This window comes from Triturus cristatus, chromosome 5_1 (assembly GCF_964204655.1).
Source record: "Triturus cristatus chromosome 5_1, aTriCri1.1, whole genome shotgun sequence".
Lineage (NCBI taxonomy): Eukaryota > Metazoa > Chordata > Amphibia > Caudata > Salamandridae > Triturus > Triturus cristatus.
The window spans coordinates 195,812,680-195,834,015 of record NC_140587.1 but is presented as its reverse complement, the minus strand read 5'-3'; positions in this window follow the sequence as shown (position 1 = coordinate 195,834,015).

Below are 21,336 nucleotides of genomic sequence, written 5' to 3'. Positions count from 1 at the left end.
GCTCCGACAGTTTGCTTGGGATACACATCCCCTCCCATTCCTGGCTGAGGTTTGCAACCATCGCTCTTGGAAGATCCATCTGTCCGAGCTTCATTAGACACAGCAATTACCAAGCATTTTGAAAACAATAGCAACACAGCCTCTACCTGTGCAACAGAATGGGATTCCTTCAAAGTCACTGTTGGACTTGGCCCTTTTTGCAGGGTCATCTCTGAACTTTTTGCCTTCCTCCTAGTCTTTATTTTCTGACATGGCATTGGTGGTTTTAGGACTCTGGGCACTTTATCACTGTTGCCCAGTGTAAAGTGCATGTGCTCTCTATGGTAAAGCATGGTAAGATTGGTCTACACCTGTTTTGCTAATTTAATTTACCTATCAGTCCCCAGTAATGTGGTATCTCATATACCCGTGGCCAGTAAATTAAATGCTACTGGTGGGCTTGCAGCGCTGATTGCGCCACCCACCAAAGTAGCCTTTCAAACCTGTCTCAGGACCTCTGCCATTGCAGGGCCAGTACGCGCAGTATACTGCTGCTGTGACATGGCACATAAAGTGGGTTTAACGTCTGTGACCCCCCTTTTACTACATGTCAGTCACCCCTAAGGTAGGCCCTGGCTAGCCCTATGGGCAGAGTGCAATGTAGGTAAAAGGTAGGACATGTGCCTTAACTGTATGGCATGTCCTGGTAGAGACATCCAGCCATTTTGGTTTCTCACTACTGTGATGCTGCCTTCTCATAGGAATGCATTGGGGATTCCCTGATATGTGCTTCAGTGGTAATTCCTGATCTGAGAGGAGTAGAGTGGTCAAGTTTGGTATGTTTGGAATAGTGGTAATAAATGCTGTGCAATGGTGTTCGCAGATTTAATATCACTATTTTAGAAATGCCACTTTTAAAAGTGGGCATTTCTGTGTGCTATGTGTCTTTCTGCCTGCCTGATGTGTATTGCATGTCTGGCTCTGGAGTGACAGGGGCTGGGTGAGTCAGCACTAGGCTGAATAGGCCAATCTGCATTTTGACTGGTGGGAGGAATAGCACCTGGGACTGAATGTGACTGTGCCTGCCTTCCACAATGCTGGCTCCGCCCCCCTGTGGTGTGTCTGGGGCCAGAGCCTACACTGACACAGGGAGTGGTGGTGCACCTTTAGAGAAAGGTGTGAGTGCCCCCCAGAATTGGTTTTTACTTGATCCCCAAGCCTTGTGCTAGGACAGAACAAAGACCTGGCTGATATAAATATTGGGGCTGTGACACCATGTCAGGAGGTACCGCCGTGGGGCCCAGCTGCTGTCTTATGCTGGGAGGCCTTGCACGCTGGCCTGCCTGTGCCCACCGGCCGGAATTGTCAAGGCTTGCGCATTTGAGGATCGCCTTGCTCAATCGTTTTGCAGTGCGCTTTGGGAGCGCTTTGAATCCCGTGGCCCAAGGAGCGGGGTTTACTGAGTGCGAGCCCAACGAGGAGTGCTCTTTGCCCTGCAGCGGAGGCAGCACAGTCCTCTCTTCTGGAGCTTATAAGAACGGGAGAGGAGAGCTGAAAAGAGAGAAGCGCTCTCTCCCCTCTGGCCGAATTGCCTGACTTTGTTGTGGTGCATAACGGCCTGTAGCCGGGTCTCTATAACATGGCCCGTGCTGCGAGGCCATGTCCAAGCAACTAGGAGTCCCGGCCGGGGAATTCCTTCAACGTCAGGCAGCTGAAGTCAGGCTGAGCCTGACTGTGGGCGGAGCCGGAAGTGAGGCGGAGGTGCTGCTGTTGGTGAGCGGGGCTCCCGGGTGGTCGAGGAGAGCCCCGCATACTGCCTAAAGCCTGCCAGAGAGCGAGACCAGTGACACAAGAAGGGGAGTCTGCCTAATGTGTTTATGCAGAATGCCCTATTGCCAGTAGTTACTGGTTGTTTTTTTTTCCCTACTTGTGAGTGCTAATGGTGATGGCAGTAGCCCGATTGGCCCTGTCCTGTATATAATCCCCTGTAAAGTAATACCTAGTGCCAGGTGGCACAGTGTATATATGTGATTGCATTCCAATGTGTTTTATGAGTAATGCAAAGGCTATTTTTTTTTAACCTTGTGTGGAGTTTCTTTTGTGGTGTGCCTAGTGTGTCGCTGCTGTGTGATTGCGTTACGCAATAGCTTTACACATTGCCTCTGGGAAAAGCCTGACTGCTCGTGTCAAGCTACCAAGGGGGTGAGCAGGGGTTATCTTCCGTGTGTAACTCCCTTGCCCTGACTAGAGTGGTGGTTTCTGCCTGGCTTAGGCGCTTGCCCTAGCCAACCAATAATCCCATTTCTAACAGTCACCATATGGAGTTACTACCTCAGAACGCACTGGTCCAAGTGCCAACTACTCAACAGGGATATCTCAAAATTGGAACATACCCTCCTAGCCCTCGAAAACAAAACCATAGAACGCTCCAACGACATGCCACGACTAACAACCTCCAGAAGGGAACATTCTTCCCTACTGTAAAAATTAAGTTGCCCAATCATCCCGCGCACATGCGACAGAAGACAAGATTGGCAGAATATTAGCTAAACTTATCCACCAAGGTCAGCTGAGATAGTGACACTCCGTATTTACTGACGACTAACTAGTCTATACCCAACTTGGAATACACAGACAGTTGACCAATCATTACACACGCCTATACCAATCGGCCTTACCCTCTAGTCCCCGCAACCTCATTCATTTTTACTCCAAGATCTCATTACCTCACATAACACCGGAGCAATGCATCAAACTCGATGATCCCATTACACTATTTGAAATTCAGGAAGCGACCTGCTCACTTGCCTCTAGCAAATCCCCTGGCCCAGATGAAGTTTTATAAAAACCTATGCCACTACACCAGCTCCCCAATTATTGTCGCTCTACGATGAGTCGCTTTCACTTAACAGTCTCCCTGCCTCCCAGTGCGAGGCGCTCCTCATCTCCCTTGCCCAAACCTGATAAAGATCCTACCTTAACAGGCATAAATAGGCCACTTGCCCTCCTCAACATGGACTACATGATTCTGACCAACATTCTTGCTGACCACCTCGCCCGCCTGGTTCCGCAGTGAGTACACCCGGACCATAACTGGTTGTTCCCTACTCGCAATACAGCCTTCAACTTAATACATTTTTTCCACGTCATGACCTATTCTCACCAACACTTGCCTAATGCCGCCTGTCTAGTTTTTGTTTTGGAGAAGGAATTTGATTCCTTAGAATGGGCCTTCTTGTTCATCACACTCCCTCATTATGGCATTGGGAATCGCTTTCTCCGCCTAGTGCACCGACTCTACTCGAAACCGTTGGTGCGAGTCAAAACAGGCTCTCTCATATCAGATCCCATTCACATACACCGTGGCATTAGACAGGGCTGTCCGCTGTCCCCCCTTCTTTTTTCACTAGCTATTGAACCTCTAGCTGTGACACTCAGGGTTCAGGGTGACTCATGGGGCATACCACCATTCCCCTTTATGCCGATGACCTATTGATTTTTCTTAGAAACACTCACTCTGTTCCGGAGACAATAGCACAGGCCCTACATCACTTCGCTGAACTTTCAGGCCTGCGAGTAAATTGGGCTAAATCCTGCTTGTTCCCCTTTATTCTAGATTCACCTATCCCACACCTCACCCTTGGCATCATACGGAATCCCAGGCAATCCTCCTCATTCAGGTATTTAGGTGTCCAAATCTACTATTCACTGATTTATTTGATGGCAGCGTTACATGGGTGGCCATGTCTTTAAGATCCCAAATGTCTTTCTGGCGTACATTACCAATAGCAGTGGCTGGGCGCGTTGTACTCCTGAAAATGGTGCTGCCCCATCTCTTATACTATTTCACTAACCTACCATAAATAATTTCCTGCATCCTTTTTCTGTTCCTTCGATCGGTACACGTGAGAGTTCATATGGCATACCTCTTGCATTAGGGTAGATCTAAAGAGTTTATTTTTGCCCCTCAACCAGGGCGGACTCGCAGTACCACACCTTGAACAATATTATCTTGCTTTCCAGATCCAGTGGGTGGCCAGATGGTTGGCAGGCCGGCAACTAGAGGAAACGGCCATGACTTTACTTGGAATCTATCTGCTAATCCAAGACCCTGTACTGTTAGGTGTAGCCTATTGCTGCTATCATAGATGCCTTTATCTCACACGCTCCCAGACTCCTTACGCACCTGCACTGGCACTTCTTGGCACCCCTAAATGCGGCACTAAAACAATGTCCTTAAGACAGGCTACTTGGCATGCAGCGGGAATACCACACTAGGAGACCTATATTATTATTATTGAAGCTTATAGAGCGCACTGCTACCTCCAACGGAAGTGTCTCGGCGCTAGCATCCTACCTAAGGGAAGAAGAAAGCAGAGGACCATAGTATCTAGGGCAGGCCGAAGAGCCATGTCTTCAGTGCTCTCCTGGACAGGATTTCCGCATCTATTTTTCTTAGGTGATTGGGCATAGTATTTCACAGGGTAGCGGTTTTTACAGAAAACGCACGGCCACCGGTCATTGTCTTCACAAAACGAGGAATGACCAAAAAGTTAAGACTATTAGATCTAAGTGCCCTAGCTTGGTTGTATTTCTGAAGTCTCCGCTTCAGATATTGAGGATTGGTCCCTCCGATTGCTCTGTGTGTAAGTACTAGAGCTTTGAACTGTACTCTTCTCCTGACTGGGAGCCAATGTACTCTGGTTGGCAAATTCTCTATGCACACAACCTGCCCTTCCGCTTACAGCACTCCGCAACAGATGGGAGTGACCTGACTCATTCTTTCTTGGAATGTGCCGTGGACGGCCTTGTTGGAAGGTCCACTCAACATTCCACATAATGCCACGACCAAATTGATCCAACCCTACATCATACACCGGGTGTACCCTACCCCGACATAATTAATAGATACTTCCAGCATGTTGATGCAGCCTGTCTTCAATGCAACACCATTAACGCAGATCTCTTACACATGCTATGGGGCTGCCCACGTTTACATACCTACTGGCAAGGTGAAACTACCCGCTTATCAGAATGCACTGCCCGCCGGGACCTGCACACATGGGAAGTGTGTTTATTAGGCAATGGCGTAGCTAGGGGGGGGGCGGTGGAGGTGGTCCGCCCCAGGCGGCACTATTTTGGGGGCGGCTGCGGGGCACTGGTGGCCCGTTGCGGCGGCCTTTATAATTTATTTGGGGACACTCACTGACATTACAGTAGTGTCAGTGTCCCCAAATAAATTATAAAGGCCGCTGCATTGGGCCACTAGTGCCGAGCGCACGGCCCCGGAAGAGAGAGATGTTTAACTAGAGTCTACTTAATTTGCACTAAATGTGCCCGCAAATGCTCAGACGTTTCTTTCTGGGATACTGGAAAAATGTCGACTTTCCTTTTGCTTGCTCAAGATGTTTAAAATAATTGAGTTTAAATGTTGAAGAACTTGCCTTGATTGGAAAGACTTCCAGCCTTGTAAAAAACTTTCAAAAGCTGTCAGAGGGGTTCTGAAAACACACCTAGCTTGCCCTAACAGATATTGCCCAGTCTGGACACTAACCAAAAACTGTACTGACAGCAACGTTAATATTCAGCTCTGTTTGCTCAAGATATGTAATTGCCTTTTTAAAATGTGTCAAATCATTGAATGTTTACTAATACATTACATTGAATCCTAAAAAATGAAGCAGGCATTTAAAAAAAAAAATTAAGTGGCTACGACGTCAGCACCAAAAATGAGCACTATTCTCGACTCTGCAGCTTTTACCCATATGCATTCAGGGCCAAAGAACGTGTTATTGATTGCAAAATGTCTCTAATATTGGCGATTCAAATATCACAGAGTTTACATCGTTATATAAATTCATTGGTTTAATGGCTAAAGATAAAAAATAATCGGTTGACTTTATTTCCAAGTATTTTAAAAGGGTCGTTCCAAGCGAACTCTGGTCATGGAAAAATGATCTGTAATGTGCAGTCAAAAAAACCCGTGCCCATAGTAAAAGAGAGTTCCTCTTTTTGCCAGTTCCATGCATGAGTAGTACACCAAGGATGAAATGTGTCCCTCACTCCTGAGGTCACCGATTGTCCCCTGCAGAACTAAGCTTGACCGAATGTTATTTTGTGTGTTTAATAAAGCACGAGCGTAGAGACACAAAAGAACGCTGTATGGAGACAATAGGGAGGACAGTAGAAAGGTGAATTAGCAGGATTAGCATTGTAAATTGGACTTTGCATTGTTAAGAAAGGGAGGTATGAGGTAATTTCCAGCCTTTGTCATGTAAGCATACACTTGTCCGTTTCTTATGCATTTCCTTCCTAACTTTTTTAATAAAAGACTACATGTCACTTTTTGGTCACTTCAGAGCACTACACTGAGACATTATGTTGACAGACAATAGTGCTCATCTTCTTAGTCTTCTAAAGGTATGGCAGCTTCATTCAAGCCACACATCTTTTATATACCTGGCACCAAACTGTGGCATTTCCTCCTGTTCAGTTTAAGGCACTCCCTGAACATTTTGAACAGTTTGGTTTTCACAAAGCTCACCACGCTGGTTCATTTTTATTTATATTACTTTCAATTAGTAGTTTTGGCATCCATTTTTAGGTTGAGCCTGCAACATGTGCAAGACTACTGTTTAAAATAAAGGTCTTGGAGCCATTGCTTACCATTTGTTGGCTTCAGTTGCACCCTTCTTTCCTGTCTCCTAAATGGACAGCACAGACCAAGCATCACTTCCATTCCTTTCTGTGGAGCATGGCCCAACCACAGATTGATTCAACTTAATTAGTGCCCATCCGCTGGTCGCACTGTGATAATTCACTGGCGTAGCTAGGGGGGGTAGGGGTGGTCCTCCCCAGGCGGCACTATTTTGGGGGCGGCCGTGGGGCACTGGTGGCCCGTTGTGGCGGCCTGTATAATTTATTTGGGGACACTCACTGACATTACAGTAGTGTCAGTGTCCCCAAATAAATTATAAAGGCCGCCGCAACGGGCCACTAGTGCCGCATGCGCGTCCCCGTTTCCGTTTGAAAGTGCAAGTGCACCTGACCTGCTTGTTGTAACTGCTCACTGCTGTCAATTGCCGCCGCGTCGTACCGCATTTGTGGTTGCTTGTGGCCCGTCCCAAGGCCGTCAACCATGTAGTGCGCGAGTGCTACCAAGGACGGCCCTGGACATCATTTTAGCCAGCCCTCATGATGAGAACGTAGCAGTGACACATCACGCGCTTCACCACTACGCGCTCTCGGGAGGAGTCGATTCTGTGGCAGTGCTGGGCGATTTGCTGGCTGCTGCAGCAGACATGAACCAACCCTGCCATAGAGACCCTGGTAGGCTGGCTGCCACCACTGTGGAGTGCTGTGCTGCTGTACTCAGGCTGAGTGAGGTAAGAGCTTAGAGCTAAACGTTTTCAGAAGGAATATTTAGTGAGTGGCAGCAAGCTGCCAAGGATTCAGATTGCTATATGTGACATTTTCATAACTGTGTAATTATGAGTGCCAACGACTATGAGTGATACTTTCTCGCAAGCAAAATCAAACACTGAAGACGAGGGAAACATACAAATATCAGAAGTAACATCCATTTGAGAAACAAGAAACTCTGAGACGTTCTTAAAACTGCAGAGCATCACAGCGACAGTGGGGACTCCACGGCCTCTCTGTCCCATGTGGGACCCAGCCAAAACACTATTTGAGGCCCCAACAACATTCTTTTGTCAGCCTCCTAGTAGTGTTGCAGGGCAGACTGGCAGAAAAACAATAACATTGATTCCTGCCTTTGCCTACTGGGCCCCTGGATCCTCCTATTGGCAATCAATCAATCAATCAAATCAGATGCTGCAGAGCATCACTCAGTGGACTCCAGGCCACTTTCTGTCTCAAGTGGGCCACAGCCCAGGATGTGAGCCCTCAACAGCACGGATCTCTCTGTCTTCACAGCTGCAGTGCCTAATTACAATTACAAGTTAGTCAACACAGTCAGCTGACTAGTCGGGGACAATGAGCATTGGGCAAGCCTCAGGCTAAGCCATACAGTCATGTCACATAGCTCACAGCCGGCAGCCAGGGAGATGTAGTGATCTCAACCAAATTATTAACATGAAGTGGTTATGGTCGGTGTGCCACCTTCTGGCTCCAGCCCTGCAGTCAGCAGCACAGATGAGCTCTCAGCTCAGCTGCCTAAGTATAGTAAGTTTTAAGAGTTTAGCTGTCAGCACACAGTCAGTACTACCCACTGACTGACTCGACAGCAGCACCACCGGGTTGCATTGATTGGGCAAGTATTAGGCTAAGGCAGTACAGCGCAGCAAGTGCTGTAATATTTCAAAAAGTACGTCTTCGCGTGGCTCGTCCCTGAACAACAGTGTGTGACCTGAGTCCAGATAGAATGAGACTCTCGCTGTCTCACTGTGTGTGACTGCAGAGATCTTCAGTGTATCACAGAAGAGCAGGTAGCTGATGCAGACTGCGCCCTAAATTTATAAAGCAGTTTTAATAACAATCAGTGACATGATTAGTACGCTCTCACACTCAGTCTCACTTACTTATATTTGCAGAAAGGTGGAGGGTGCGCCAGCCCGGACATTTCGGTGTTTGGGCCACCTACAGCCCTGGCAGTGGAGTGGCCGCAACGAATCATCCCGCGGCAAACACGGTGCTCGGGTTTGATTCTAGAGATTCAGGCTCACCAAACAGCAGCAGCTGCACACAGTCAGTGCTGTGACTGCTGCTCCGTGCTCCAGCAGCTGCCGTGGTCCGTGGGTTGGCTCCCATTTGCGTGAGAAAAATCATGTGCATTTAAAAACAAGCATTGGCATAGCCAATAGGTCTCGCCTTTGGGACCTTATAAGTGTTTACCCAAGCAACAGTCGCATAACTAAATACTTATAAGGTCCCAAAAGCGAGACCTATTGGCTATGCCAAGCGGCCATGCGGCTGCGAAAGTGATCGCGATCACGATCAAACATCAAAGCAGCCGTGCGGCCGCGAAAGTGAAAGTAATCGTGGTCAAGCGCGGCGCGCGCGGCCGTGCTCATGCACTGTAGCTCTAGGATGGCCTGTTAGCACTTTTTGGAGCCCTCTCAAAAAGTCTCGCCAGACTAGCGCATGCGCTGGGTCAGGCGAGACCTAATGAGCACATCACGTTTGTGCAGGTCCCCACTGCTTTAATGGGGGGACCATGATGTATGGTCTTTTAATGTCAGCTGTAGATGATGGATACCTGAACAGTGTTATGTATGTGCATGTTTGCATTGTGCTGAGGAGATTACCAGTTAATCGTTCACGCAGTTCTCTGATCGATGTCACATGCAGTTTTTCTGAGTCTCCAGATAGATCATGCAGTCTGTGTGTTCTCTTTTGTACTGCCAGTCACCGGTGTATTCAACTGTGTAGCCTTGGACCTTGTCATGTATGTGCATGTAACTTGCATGATCGAGGTAACTATTAGCGGCGATACTACGTGTCTCTCGGACCTCTTTTAAGTGCTCGTCGTCCTTTTTCCCCAGCACCCCTCCCCCCCAGGGGCAGCAATCTGAGGGATAGCCCCAAGCCCCACAAGCTCTAGCTACGCCCCTGTTATTAGGCTTATATCGCAGGCAAAAACAGACCAAAGCTACCACTCACTTCTTCGACGTCAGTTTTATAGCGGCCAAACGCCTCATCACTAAACGGTGGAAATCACCCGAACCACAGACAGTGGAAGCCGGGAACGCTTCATGGCTTGTGTGGGCTCAGGCGGAAAATGTGGCTCTACACAGGGAGGACACCCCAGGACTCGGCAAATACCCAATATTTTTTTATTGAGACAAATCGTATCCGCCCTTAACACAACGCGCCTGAGTGACGATGACCGACTTGATTTAAAAACGCACACCGAGGCTGTGATGTGTGGGCGCCGCTTGAGGCACAAATCCTCCTTTATTGAACACTCAGCATATTTACATGACCAAGAATTCTTACGATTGCGACATGCTCCATTTTATGGAGGGGCGGGGGGTGGAGGGAGGCAGTGAAGACATGTATCGCAATTCGTTTTTTTGTGTGTTGAAATTCAAGAGATTTCCTTTCTGTTCTTCTCTTTGTCTATCTCCTTTCCTTCTTTCGTTTCATGGTCTTTGATCAAATTGTGCCTGCTTGTTATCAATCGCTCATAATTTTGTTATAAATTGCTCTACCTAATGTACTATATGCATGCCGTATCCGCCACACAGTTGATCCTGGCAGTTGTCATGACAATCTGATTTCACTGAACATTATTTACACTGCCCAAAATTGCTGTAATATCAAAGAGTTCCATGCTGTGAGATCTTAATAAATAGATTTTTTTTTTTAATGAGTGCCCCTTCAAGGTTAAGTGTGCTCTCAACTCTTGCTGCCCCCTTCTTCCCTGTGGAGACTCCCTACATCTGACACGGTAGGTAGTGTCTATTGTGCCTCTTTGTCAGTACAACGTAGTGTCTTTGGTTCAGTGGGGTCATCTACTACCCACCAGTTACGGTCTGCGCTTGAAATAGCTAAAATATTGAAAAACATTATAATACAAACTATTGTCCTAAATCGCAGAGCCATTTCTGTTCTTAGATCTATGTTTACAAGAGCTAATGGCTGAATTTACGAGTGCAAAGTATTCCTGAATTGAAGAAAAAGGGGCTTTGTAAATAAGCCCCAAACACTGAAATCCTTTTTCTTCCGCCCAATATTACCCCACAATAGTGTATTTTTTAGGTCTCGCCTGACCCAGCGCATGCGCTGGTCTGGCAAGACATTTTGTGAGGGCTCCAAAAAGTGCTACCAGGCCAGCCTAGACCTACAGTGCATGTGCGCGTGCACGCACGTCGCACTTTACCTTGATTACTTTCACTTTCGCGGCCGCTTTGATGTTTGATCGCGATCACTTTGATGTTCTCCGTGAGGCTTCAATAGATTGCAGCAGTTAAAACAAACATCAGCATAGCCAATAGGTCTCGCTTTTGAGACCTTATAAGTGTTTAGTTATGCAACTGTTGCATGGCTTAACACGTATAAGGTCCCAAAGGCGAGACCTATTGGCTATGCCAATACTTGTTTTACATGGGTCTAAATCAAACACAGGGGGGGAGGGGTTTTTTCCAGGCGTGATACTCCTTGATGGATTGTAAATACACATAATAAAACATCAGTTTGAGGACAGTCAAATAATTTACTCTGGCTTTTTTCTCCCGGAAATGGTCGGTGGTTTGGTCCTGCCGAAGGCTGAATAAATCCCCTTACAGATAAAAATGAAAAAAAGAACAACCACAGACTTCATCGGGGTGTAGCCAAGGGGTTTCTACATGGAGAAATGAGTTGTCCCACTGGAAAAAAGTCAAAGAAAAAAGTATGTATTTGCATACAGGTGCTCGCGTCCCTCAAAGTGTAATTGTACTATGCTTACAAGTGCACAGTGATGGAATACCAAAGCGACAAAAAGATCCCATTAGTTCGTCAGGACTACACCTGGGGCCGTATTATACACTGTGCCCCGAGGAGCAACGCATGAGGGTGCCCGCCTTGAGCACCCCTCCCCCCCAATCCCCCCGGGTTCAATGATACTACAGAAGGGGCCGCAGACACTTGTGCGCCCCTTTCTGTAATACTGATAGCGCTGGCGTACATGTAGCACAAGCACTATCATGAGAGGATATTACCTCATTTGCATGGGGGTGTGGCCCCATGCAAATGAGGGAATAATTTTGCATCTGCGCCCTCACCGTACGAAGGACGCGGGCGCAGAGGCAAACGTGCCCTTAGGAGGTGCACTGATGCCGCACTTTCAGTGCACCTACTAAAGGCAACCCTGTTGGGAAAGGAAGGGGGTCCCATGGACCCCCCCAGACATCCCCTTGCAGGTGGGTGCAGTCATTCACTGCACCCACTGGCAAAAGGGATCTCGCTCCCCTCTTCAAAGTGCAGGCGGCATGCCGCCTTCACTGTGAAATATAAAGTTGCTTTTCACTTGAATAAGCTGCCCTCTGAACAGCACATTCTTTCTAATATGACACAATGTCCTTGTTTGTCTGGTTACCTCTCTGTCTATCAGTCTATCTCTTTGCCTATCTATCGATCAACCTGCTGATCTGCCTATCTACCAGTCTATCTATATACCTTCCTACCTATTATCTACCTGGCGGTCCACTTGACTCTTGTCTATCTATCTCACTCTATCTATGCAAAGTTATCTATGTATTCAATTCTCTCTCCTTATCTGTCTATGCAACCATCTCTGTCTATGCATCTCTCTCTCTCTCTCTCTCTCTCTCTCTCCCCCCCCCCCTCTGTTTGTCTGTCTGTGTAACTCCCTAGCTATACAACCCCCTCTATTTATCTTTGAAAAGCTCTCTGTTGGACCTGGTCCCTAGTACATGAACTCGCAGAAACCCCCACTTGAGTGAATGTTAGATGTGAATGTACGAATATGTATGATTTGGACTCTTATTCTTCTCAAACTTTGCAAGGCGACCACTGAGTGCAACACGACAGAGCTAATTTATGGAGTAGCCGAGAAAAGTTACAGCAAACATCAAAGTGCATTGAACGCGATATTAGGAACAAACCATGTCTATTTCCTGGGTGAGGACACTGATGCCTCTGCGACACACAGGCCATTAATCCAGAGTCAGAAGAAGTTTTAGTTGCAGCATATGAACAAGTAAACAGTACCTGTAGCATCTGTTCATACACAGCTGGAAATTTAGACAACCACTGCTAAAACAGTGTATGTGGGTGCATGCCAGAATGGATTCAATTTTAGAGCAGAGATCTAATCTGTTGTTGACCTTGTCCTCAGACTCTAGTTGTGTTGGTCATTCATTTCCCCTCTTTCCATTGACAGCCCCTGACCGGGAGATAGTCCTATTCACTGGTATTACTGGTATTGGCTACAGTTACAATCCCTTAAGAGTAGTAAACTTTGATCTTCAATATGGGGAGCAGAGCGAACACATCTGGGGACACATTACAGACCCTGCCCTGGGGTGCAACAGACGTGTGAGCCCATCATCTGCACTCCCGAGCACTGTTATATTACAGAAGGGGCTGCAGATGCGTCTGCAATACTGATGGTACCGGCCCACATATGGCGCTGGCGCTATCTTAAGAGGTCTCCCTCGTCTCACTGGCACCACTGTATGGACCAAGGACACCATTTGTCTATGAGCCACAATGCATGAGTTTCGTTTTCTGACACGAAGCAAGCACCCAGAAAAAGTTAATTTGCTAGCATTTTTATGGGAGAAATGTGTTTATTCTCAGACTGACAGCAGTCCTCGTTCTAAGTGGAGGAGTCTTGGAGGTTGGGGAGTGGTAGATGCTTCCCTAGCACACTTGCTTTAACTTCTGCTATATGCATTTCCACCCATAGAGCTGATTCCCAGGCTTTAGACCCAAACCTGCAGAGGAGTAGCTCAGGTCCTTCTGCTGGTGGTCTTTTCTCCTCGGATAGGCAGATTTTCTCTAACAACTATCTGTGTCCCAGGAGTGAGTTGTTGTTGCTGTAACTGTCTCCTCTGAGCCCATCTTCCCTTTCCACCCTACCTTGCTGATGCCTGTAGCTGTTGGTGTGTTATTTGAGGGCTCAGACCTCAGACAAAAAAGGTTTGTCTGGTCTTATGGGTTCATCCATCAAGTCGTCCCAAAGGTCATTCACTAGGAAGGTATCTGACCATCTGTCGGTGTCCTTTCAGAAGCAAGAGTAGTTCCCTGTGACCAATGATGCTAGGCTGGTGTTGCGGTACCTGCAGAACGGGTCTGATATGGAGTCCTCTGAGGCATCCTTGAGGGTGCAGCAGTTGGATATTTGGGCCTTCATGGAACCCTTTAGTGGAGGGAGGGGTTGAACTATTTGCGGCATTGGCAGCAAGCTCTAAGGTATATGTACCAACTTAGGGTGGGAGCATATTGGATGGATAGAACAGTACTAGAATGAATGCTCTTCAGTCAGTCAAATCATCATCAAACTAGCCACCTCTTCTGATCATTTTCATGCCAACTTCTTGTTAGGCCTCCTTTAACAAGTCCCTCTCGCGTGACTTCTCTGCATTTGTTGACAAATTTTAATTTGCTAGAAAATAATGATTAATTTAGGCATTCTTCTGTTAACACAACTAGGCTGCTCTGGCAAGCATTCATGAAATGTTGCTGAAAAGTGCATGTTTATATGTTTATTTTAGGTGTATGAGCTTTATGCAAGCATGTGTATCTCTGATTCAGAAACTCGATGAAAATACAAAAAATCTCAGCCATGGTCTCTGTGCATAACATGTAAAATCAGTTCTCCTTTTTGGAGTGACGGGAACAGAGTGCCTCAATATAACAATGTCAAGGTCTCTTAGCCGAGCTCTGCTAGTAGTTAAACAAATGATTATATTCCTTTGTTACATAAGACATGATTTTATTTCCTAAATCAGTTGTTTACAGCTTTAACCAATACAATTATTTAGGGAGTCAGAGTTTTGAGTGGTGTGGTATCAACTAATAGGCGTATTAGTTGTTATGAATAAAACATTTCTTATCCAACCTTCCTATGCAATGTCATGCCATGAAATATATGTGCCTTCAGTTCGTGAAACATTACAAAAGACATTTGTTTTGGTTAACTGCCAAGATTTTGTTCATTACACTTTTTGTTCATTCTATGTTTAGCTACAGAACAGTGAGCAGTGATCTTTGGGGATTTTCTCAAGAGACAGACTTTATGTCAGTCTGCTTGCTAATTCACTTGATTTATTATCTAACTATTTGTGCTTTCTGTAATGATATATTTTTTAATAAACCTACAAGGCTATTAACTTTGGAATCTTGTCGTGCAGGTTTTAGCCCTGGACCAAGTCAACGAGAGACTCAGTCAGTCTCATACCCTTCTAATGACCCTTTAATATCTTAAGTTAAGCATTAACAGCTTCATCTATTTGATTGCTATTTTAGCTTAAGTGAGTACCTACATAAAGGCTGTCCTCTTTTATTGTGCAGATCTGAGAGGCCCCAAAATATGCAGGTCAGATGAGTTTTCTTCAACTGAGTCCCAGCAAAAACCAAGAAGTTATTCATAACATTATTGTAAAAAATAAAATAAATGACCCAGCGTTCACTAGTCCTCATTTAGGACACGCGTTGCTCCTTTATAGGCTCATTTTATTCTGTACAAAAGGCATGAGGCGGTGCTTAATTTGAGCCAGTGGTTGCCTGTTGGGCACACCAGCACTACTTTTCCTCATCAGATATTTACCGCGAGCAAGAGAGTGAAAAACATACAAAACATAAAGAAGGAGGAAAAGAATGACGAAAAACTCAGCAAAAAGGGAGAAAGCAGGAACCTGCAAGAGCGACATAAAGGGGAGGGAGTGACTAGTAGTGGATTTAAGAGGCATGAGGAGCATGCAGCAATGGTACTCGGCTTGCTGACAAATAATAGCACCAGCCACAGGCTTCCGAGTAGAGCTATGGGCACTGGCACTCGTTCTTTTTTAAAAATTAAGCTTTGGTGTGAGGTAAGCTTTGTGCAACACATTAAAGTGTGTACGTTTAAACATAGCATTTGTCGAGGAAGACCAAGCACTTTCACATATCTTTGCCGAGTCAGTCTTTAGCAGTGATTATTTCACATACAAGATATTCTTCTGGATTCTATCCAAAGGATCCCCAGCCAATTGCGATATCACCCCCTCTGCCCGTAGATAACATAGACAGTTAACAAACACTGATATCAGAGAAGATGCACCTGAGGCTTCTATGTGAGAGGACCTATGGTTGAGCAGTGTGAAAATGCAAAAGATGAACATTTTTCATTCATGAATAGGCTATCTGTCCATCTCTTACAGCAAGTGTCCCTGACAGCCTTCCCAAGCTTAGGTGGCCCTCATAAAGGTGCTAACCCTGGGCGTAGTGCTACCCTACGCTCACGGAGCGTGCGTAGTTTGTGCTACTACGCACTACGCAAATTGCACGTAGCACAGTGCAAAAATGCTTAGCGTAGCGGGCATTTTTTGCTTGCTCGCGGTCCTCAACGTCAAGTTGGCGACCGCGAGCGAGCAAAACCAACATCCCGGCGAGACTTTTTCCTCGTTCGCGATCAGCAACATCAAGTTTACGATCGCAAGTGTGGAAAATAAACCTCCCGGCGAGATTCTCAACGCGGGGAGGTCAGGTTTCTCATTGCGAGTGGACGCGTATGCTCGCGATGAGAAACTACCCGTCCGTGTTGAGAAAGCTGCCGCTCGAGTAGAAATCGACCGCTTGCACTGTGCAAGATGCCGTTTGCAATGATTGAACAGTGCGGACAGGCATCCGGCACTGTGCAATCAGTGCGAACAGCATTTCCCTCCCGCACTACGCAGTTCGCGTAGCTACGCATAGCATGCGTAGTGCAGAGTGCACTTCGCATAGCTACGCGTAGCTCTACTACGCAAACTACGCCCAGGTGCATCAGGTGCATCACTGGCCTACAAAGTCCTAACATTAAGCAGCTTCAATTTCTTTACCTATTTTGCAGGCACCAGCTCTATCAAAAATGGTTTAAAAACAGTGGGTTCTGCAGTTGAGCCATTCTATATGAGCCTTACCACCACATGTTATCCATAATAGGCTTGTCTCCAAACCAGCCAGTCGCATATTGCCGCTGGGCTGCCAGGTAATAACACTACATGTTTGGGAAAAGTAAGACACCCTCAAATTTGTGAGTTGTAAAGTGCTCAGATTTACACTGTCATTTCATTTCTCACAATAATTTAGTCAGTAGTTTGGACAATACCCTAAAGGTCTTTAAAGCACACACACAGAACTTGAAACCGTAAAGGAATTTAGGCAACATTATCATTTGGCAAAGCCACCTTGCCCATCATGGATCATAGAAGCATCATCCAGAACCGTGCCAAGCTCACCAAACCTGTAGTCATTCCATGTAGATTAATGGCCATATGTGCAAAAGCTTGAATTTGAATTCACCAAATTGGGAATCATAGCGAATCGGTATTTGGTAATCGCAAATCCATATGTTAGAAAGATTTCTCTTTACAAATAGCAATTTCTTATTTAGTCGGTGAGCAATTTAAGAAATCGCATTTACCAATTTCCTAAATTGTAAATGGAGGTCATATGAACTAAAGTACTTTTACGGTTAGAAATGGCCCGATTTCACATAATCAGGCTGTTTCCAACCGCAAAAGTGCTTTTTCATATGCAAAACGCAGACATTGCAATTCGGTAACATGTTACCAAACCACAATTTGCGTTGAGCGATTTGGTATTTGGAATGGAAATGTTTAGGGTGTCCCTTCCAAAGACCGAAGTGGAGTACCATGTATGAATGTTTTGCAACTGAATAACAGATGCAATACATACATTTTTTACCAACACCACAAAGCTGGTGGTTACCATTTACAAATGGAAATGGGTTCCCCTGGGACCATTTCTACATTATGAATGTTGAGCCACTGCCTACTCTTAAAAAATGAAACTTAATGTTTTTTTTGTTTTTTTTTTAAAGAATCCAGATTTTAAAAAAAAGAAAATGGTCTAGCTGACCACGTTCCCCTCTCCTCTCATGCCACTTTTTGACAACCCGGACTTTAGCCCTGGGATAGGCGAGACTTCCTTCACTCACTGGGGAACTGCGGAATCCTGAGCGTTGGGACTCTTATAATTTGATGTAGAGGGTGTAATCCCTTTCCCCCAGCTTAGATCTGACTACGGACTCCTGGAGTCCGAGGGGCTACATTACTTGCAATTCCGACACTGGGCACTACACCCAGACATCAGACCGCAGGCACAAAGACACCTCGCTGGTTTATCAGCCCACAAGCACACACGCGTCCCGATTCTGTGTAGATACGTGAAACTTTATATCACAGAGCCAAAAAAAAAATAACATGATATTTGGACCCATTGGGTTCTTGAAGTCATTGGCATTTCGAAATTATCCTTTTGTGCCATTTTATCAGATAACTTCACAGAATTGGTTAGAAACGAGTTCATAAACCAGCTTCACATGAAGCATATATTTCGTATACAGCTTGAAAAGGACTGAAGTCCCTTCTCTATTAAATCTAAGCATCGTTCTTGAACATACAGCAGTAGGAATCTGTTCAAGATTTACGCTCTATATTGCAGTATTTGTGTGGCATTCCTCATGAAGGCCCAGAGTGCGCCGAAATGCGCGTAGAAGAAGATCCATCATACTGCCACTGTTTTTGCACTATATGTATTTTGTATTCTTTTTTGTATTGCGTTTCGGAAAGTTTATGTGTTTCTGAATCTTCAACTAGGTTGTATACATTGTAATTTGGTGTTTCTGAATCTTCAAATAGGTTGTATACATTGTAATTTTGTGTGATTTTTGTACTTTTGTATTTTAAGAAACAGACAAATTTGCGTCTCATGTTCCATTATGTTTTATATTATTATGAATTAAAATTATGAATTTTTAAACAATAATTGTTTGGTTACACTGAGTTCAATATATCAATTTGTCTAGATACAACAGTTTGTTGAAATTATAGACTGTTAATTGCCTAGGGGAAGTTTTTTTCCATTACAGAGACATCTCACTACTTACGAACGATGGCTCATCACATGGTCATCGGATAAGAAACTGATCTCGGACCTGTACAGGATGCTACTTACTCGATACACGCATGTCTATAATGCAATCGTGCACGTTGGGAAAGGGATCTTGGAAGAGAGCTCAGCAGCAAAGACTAGGAGGGGGTGTGTTACAGGGTGCGGCACTCAACAAGCAAAATGGGCCTCGCTGAAACACAAACCAAATTAGCCACCTACTGGTATTACACCCCAGAACGTCTGCACCAAGCTGATCCCATGCAAAGTGCGGCGTGCTGGAGGGGGTGTGGGAAGACCAGAACGTTGGTTCACCTCCTGTGGGAATGTGAGCATCTACAACAGTATTGGTCTAAGATCCTAGACAAAATCGACAAACACTTAGACACGGAACTCCCCAGACTCCCTGAACATGTCCTATTAGGAGTCCCGAACCCCATAACATACCCGCTCAGGTCTAGAAGAGGGCGCCAGATAGCGTTAGCGCTTGGCGCGGCCACGCAAATCATTTTATTGCACTGGAAGACTCCTAGGATACCCTCACACTTGTGTTGGCTTCAGCGCTTGTGGCATATAATAGGGACAGAAAAGATCTCACTCATGCTGGCAGAGAATGGCTCGACATTCGGAGAGCTTTGGCAACCATTCTTAGCTATCTGAGTCCAAGAATTCTGGGAACTTACGTTCCCCAGGTACATCTGCCTTTTACGCCTGACCTCACCTGACGCTAATACACAGCGGGGACCAGCACAACAATGAACACTTCGCACCCAAACATGATTCCCAACACACAGTGGACAGGGGGAAAGGGGGATGGGGGTGGGCGTTGGGTGGGAGGGAGGAGGGCATTGCTATGCTTATTGTCATTTTCTAGTTTTTTTTTTAAATCTTCAGTTAGTGATCCTGCTACAGCTCTTTTCTGGGCTCTGGGTAGCCCGTGCATTGCAACTCTTCGCATGTCACATTGATGCACTGGCTTTTGATTCAATAAAAAGATTTAAACCATAATGAAAATGGGCTGCTTTTCAAAATAAATTGCTTTATTAAACATGGTGGTCCGATGTCCTCAGTCGGCAATACCTGTGATGGCTGCAGTTTCTATTGGGTCGCAAACTGTGATCTACCTCATTAATACCTCATTAATATTCATGAGGTAGGTTGATTTGTGACCCACTAGAAATCGCTATTTCAGACTTGTATGTTTTTGGACATTTGGAATTGCAATCGCAGTTAGGAAATTAGCAATTCCTATTTTCGGTACAAATGGCCCGGTGTCGCAAATAGCTAATCTACCATTCACCATGACATCAGAAACAGGAGTAGTCCTCAGCTGAAAGCTGGAGCGATAGGTGCAAATGCTCCAGCGTGGAGTTTCCTATACTTCCTTCGTCACAGATCAGATATTATACTTACGCTTTCACTCAATACATTTATTGGTGGGGCCCATAACACCAACAAACACATTTGATCTGCTCTTACTGGAGAGATAGATTTCCAAACGCTGGCGTGAAAAGAATATCTTTAAATCTAATGAAATTCTATTTACATATACATACAATGAATATCCTTAATCCAGCACATCTTAATTCTGAATCTCTAGATATCCCTTCCACTTTGGCAATGGATCAATTTAGTTGAATTTGGAAAGATGATTCTAATACTTCTCATTTTTATTCAGACAATAATAAATAGCCCAACACATTTGCTTGTTAATCGATAATATTTCTATCTAATAAATGCAAATTTCTTTAGTAATAATATTAATCAATCCACAGAACATCATAGTTACCTAATCTGGCTATTAGTCGTCCTCTTAAATCAATCAATTCGTCATGCAACACGCTACAGTCCCAAAGATTGGTATGGACCATAAAGGTGTCCGCATTAATCAATGCCCATCAGTATAAATGTTCTCAGTTCGTCAGGCGAAATGGGTAGCAATCTAATCTGTGATAGAGTCGGGAAACAGCTGTCCTGCAGTGTCACTGTCCTCTCCGTCAGCAAAACGTCAGGAAACAGGAAAAGAATCGACCGCAACTCACTATTCTATCGTCTTTTATAATGAAATTAATGATAAAATGTTGCAAAAGTCAGTTTTAGGCACATCTGATTGGATGGTTAAGATCATTCGTTCCGGTTTCTCATAGTCCGTGATGTCACACTGGTCAGACATGATCCATCCGGTTTTACAAGATTGTCTATTGTTAAAGGTCTTGGCAGTAGTCCAGCCACGACCTTATCAGTAGAACAAACTGTGCGGGTCATCATGCTCAGTTAGTCGGAAACCTCGTGGAATGGCAGCTGTATCGTCGAGTCCGTCGGTCGGCCATTTTAACGTAGGCCAAATTGGTCAACTTAAGCAAAACAAACACAGAAAGTAATTAAAACATGGAAATAACTAATAAAATGTTTAACCCTCACTAATTCCCATATATGTGTGTAATTATCTAGCATATTAGCGACATTCAAAGCGTTTATACTCACCCAGTGATGTCATCTGGAGCAACTTACAATTACGTCACAAAAGCAACATATACCACGTAATATTCTATTTTTCTAGCGTTAATATGTGTACGTATATTATTTTACAATTATTTTAGCCATGCAAATGCAAATCCTGCGTGTAATTTATACATTAGTAGGTTTGATTAGATATCAAAACCAACACATTAATACTTATTATAATTAATAGATTATTCTAATTAGTATTAACATGCAGAATAGGGGGGTATACAAAATGTTGTTTTACCCGCTCCATCAATCCCCCCTTTGGTGATTTTATCACCACAC